Source organism: Arachis stenosperma, chromosome 6 (assembly GCF_014773155.1).
Source record: "Arachis stenosperma cultivar V10309 chromosome 6, arast.V10309.gnm1.PFL2, whole genome shotgun sequence".
NCBI classification, from domain to species: Eukaryota; Viridiplantae; Streptophyta; class Magnoliopsida; order Fabales; family Fabaceae; genus Arachis; species Arachis stenosperma.
The window spans coordinates 101,801,035-101,805,367 of NC_080382.1; the positions used below are offsets into that span (position 1 = coordinate 101,801,035).

The 4,333-nt window shown below is 43.8% G+C and overlaps 1 non-coding gene across 1 annotated transcript; it reads right to left on the bottom strand.

Moving 5' to 3' along the window:
- Positions 1-413: 413 nt before the first annotated feature.
- On the bottom strand, positions 414-521 carry LOC130938318 (small nucleolar RNA R71). Its single transcript, XR_009069488.1, has one exon. It is a non-coding gene; the product is annotated as a small nucleolar RNA R71 (small nucleolar RNA).
- Positions 522-4,333: the final 3,812 nt, after the last annotated feature.

Genomic DNA, 4,333 nt, shown 5'->3' on the forward strand with positions numbered 1-4,333 from the left:
AAGAAGACATGGCGGCCGAAAACAACAACAATGCAAACAATGCAAGGAAGGTGCTGGGTGACTTTACTGCACCTACTCCCGACTTCTATGGGAGAAGCATCTCTATCCCTGCCATTGGAGCAAATAACTTTGAGCTTAAGCCTCAATTAGTTTCTCTAATGCAACAGAATTGCAAGTTTCATGGACTTCCATTGGAAGATCCTCATCAGTTTTTAGCTGAATTCTTGCAAATCTGTGACATTGTCAAGACTAATGGGGTTGACCCTGAGGTCTACAGACTTATGCTATTCCCTTTTGCTGTAAGAGACAGAGCTAGGACATGGTTGGACTCACAACCTAAAGAAAGCCTGGACTCATGGGAAAAGCTAGTCAATGCCTTCTTGGCAAAGTTCTTTCCACCTCAAAAATTGAGTAAGCTTAGAGTGGAAGTCCAAACCTTCAGACAGAAGGATGGAGAATCCCTCTTTGAAGCTTGGGAAAGATACAAACAATTGATCAGAAAATGTCCGTCTGACATGCTTTCTGAATGGAGCATCATAGGTATTTTCTATGATGGTCTCTCTGAACTATCCAAGATGACTTTGGATAGCTCTGCTGGAGGATCTCTTCATCTGAAGAAGATGCCTACAGAAGCTCAAGAACTAATTGAAATGGTTGCAAATAACCAATTCATGTACACTTCTGAAAGGAATCTTGTGAACAATGGGACAAATCAGAAGAAAGGAGTTCTTGAGATTGATACTCTTAATGCCATTCTGGCTCAGAACAAGATATTGACTCAACAAGTCAATTTGATTTCTCAAAGTCTGTCTGGAATGCAAAATGCACCAAGTAGTACTAAGGATGCTTCATCTGAAGAAGAAGCCTATGATCCTGAGAACCCTTCAATAGAAGAGGTGAATTACCTAGGAGAACCCTATGGAAACACCTATAATTCTTCATGGAGAAATCACCCAAATTTCTCATGGAAGAATCAAGAAAGACCTCAACAAGGTTTTAACAACAATAATGGTGGAAGAAACAGGTTTAGCAATGGCAAGCCTTTTCCATCATCTTCTCAGCAACAGACAGAGAGTTCTAAGCAGAACCCCTCTGACTTAGCAACCATGGTCTCTGATCTGATCAAGACCACTCAAAGTTTCATGACTGAAACAAGGTCCTCTATTAGGAATTTGGAGGCACAAGTGGGACAGCTGAGCAAGAAAGTTACTGAACTCCCTCCTAGTGCTCTTCCAAGCAATACAGAAGAAAATCCAAAAGGAGAGTGCAAGGCCATCAACATGGCCGAATTTGGAGAGGAAGAAGAGGAAGTGAACGCCACTGAGGAAGACCTCAGTGGGCGTGCACTGACCTCCATTGAGTTCCCCTATGAGGAACCATGGGAATATGAGGCTCAAAATGAGACCATAGAGATTCCATTGGACTTACTTCTGCCTTTCATGAGCTCTGATGAGTATTCTTCCTCTGAAGAGGACGAGTATGTCACTGAAGAGCAAGTTGCTAAATACCTTGGAGCAATCATGAAGCTAAATGACCAGTTATTTGGAAATGAGACTTGGGAGAATGAACCTCCTTTGCTCACCAAAGAACTGGATGACTTGTCTAGGCAGAAATTACCTCAAAAGAGACAAGATCCTGGGAAGTTTTCAATACCTTGTACCATAGGCACCATGACCTTCAAGAAGGCTCTGTGTGACTTAGGGCCAAGTGTAAACCTCATGCCTCTCTCTGTAATGGAGAAACTAGGGATCTTTGAGGTGCAAGCTGCAAAAATCTCACTAGAGATGGCAGACAACTCAAGAAAACAAGCTCATGGACTTGTAGAGGATGTTTTGGTGAAGATTGAAGACCACTACATCCCTGCTGATTTCATAGTCCTAGAGACTGGGAAGTGCATGGATGAAACCATCATCCTTGGCAGACCCTTCCTAGCCACAACAAAGGCTGTGATTGATGTTGATGGAGGTGAACTGATCATTCAAGTGAATGAAGAATCCTTTGTGTTTAAGGCTCAAGGATGTCCCTCTGTCACCATGGAGAGGAAGCATGAAGAGCTTCTCTCAAATCAGAGTCAAACAGAGCCCCCACAGTCAAACTTTAAGTTTGGTGTTGGGAGGCCACAACCAAACTCTAAGTTTGGTGTTGAACCCCCACATTCAAACTCTAAGTTTGGTGTTGGGAGGTTCCAACATTGCTCTGAGAAAATGTGAGGCTCCATGAGAGCCCTCTGTCAAGCTACTGACATTAAAGAAGCGCTTGTTAGGAGGCAACCCAATGCTATATTTTATCTATTTTCTTTTGTTATTTTATGTTTTTTGTAGGTTGATGATCATGAGAAGCCACAAAATCAACTGAAAAAGCAAAAACAGAATGAAAAACAGGAAGAAAAACAGCACACCCTGGAGGAAGAACTTACTGGCGTTTAAACGCCAGTAAGGCTAGCAGGTGGGCGTTTAACGCCCAGTCTGGCACCATTCTGGCCGTTTAACGCCAGAAAGGGGCACCAGACTGGCGTTAAACGCCAGAAAAGGGCAAGAACCTGGCGTTAAACGCCAGAAATGGGCACCAGCCTGGCGTTTAACGCCAGAATTGGCTCAAAATGTGATTTTGCATGCCATTTGGTGTAGGGATGACTTTTCCTTGACACCACAGGATCTGTGGACCCCACAGGATCCCCACCAACCCCACCACCCTCTCTCTTCTTCACTCATTCACCAATCACCTCAACACCTCTTCCCCAAAAAAAACCCTTCACCTATCAAATCCCATCTTCTCTTCACCACTCACATCCATCCTTCATAAAACCCCACCTACCTCACCATTCAAATTCAAACCACTTTCCCTCCCAAACCCACCCTCACTTGACCGAACCTTACCTTTCCCCCTCCCCTATATATACCCTTCTTCACCCCTTCATTTTCACACAACCTAAACACCACTTCTCTCCCTCTTTGGCCGAACACAAAAGCCATTCCCTTCTTCCTCATTTCTTCTTCTTCTTCTCTCTTCTTTCTTCTTTTGCTCGAGGACGAGCAAACCTCTTAAGTTTGGTGTGGTAAAAGCATTGCTTTTTCGTTTTCCATAACCATTTATGGCATCCAAGGCCGGAGAAACCTCTAGAAAGAGGAAAGGGAAGGCAAAAGCTTCTACCTCCGAGTCATGGGAGATGGAGAGATTCATCTCAAGGGTTCATCAAGACCACTTCTATGAAGTTGTGGCCTTGAAGAAGGTGATCCCCGAGGTCCCTTTTTCACTCAAAAAGAGTGAATATCTGGAGATCCGACATGAGATCCGAAGAAGAGGTTGGGAAGTCCTTACCAACCCCATTCAACAAGTCGGAATCTTGATGGTTCAAGAGTTCTATGCCAATGCATGGATCACCAAGAACCATGATCAAAGTGTGAACCCGAATCCAAAGAATTATCTTACTATGGTTCGGGGGAAATACTTGGATTTTAGTCCGGAAAGTGTAAGGTTGGCATTCAATTTGCCCATGATGCAAGGAGATGAACACCCTTACACTAGAAGGGTCAACTTTGATCAAAGGTTGGACCAAGTCCTCACAGTCATATGTGAAGAGGGCGCCCAATGGAAGAGAGATTCAAGAGGGAAGCCGGTTCAATTGAGAAGGCATGACCTCAAACCTGTGGCTAGAGGATGGTTGGAGTTTATCCAACGCTCAATCATTCCCACTAGCAACCGGTCCAAAGTTATTCTAGACCGGGCCATCATGATTCATAGCATCATGATTGGAGAAGAAATAGAAGTTCATGAGGTTATAGCTCAAGAGCTTTATAAGGTGGCGGACAAGTCCTCTACCTTGGCAAGGTTAGCCTTCCCTCATCTCATTTGTCACCTCTGTTATTCAGTTGGAGTTGACATAGAGGGAGACATCCCTATTGATGAGGATAAGCCCATCACCAAGAAAAGGATGGAGCAAACAAGAGACCCCTCTCATCATGAGATCCCTGAGATGCCTCAAGGGATACACTTTCCTCCACAAGACTATTGGGAGCAACTAAACACCTCCCTAGGAGAATTGAGTTCCAACATGGGACAACTAAGGGTGGAGCATCAAGAACACTCCATCATCCTCCATGAAATTAGAGAAGATCAAAGAATCATGAGAGAGGAACAACAAAGACAAGGAAGAGACATTGAGGAGCTCAAGCACTCCATAGGATCTTCAAGAGGAAGAAAGAGCCGCCATCACTAAGGTAGACCCGTTCTTTAATCTCCTTGTTCTTTATTTTCTGTTTTTCAAATTTTAGTGCTTATGTTTATCTATGTTTGTGTCTTGTGATCATTAGTGTCTTAGTGTCTATGCCTTAAA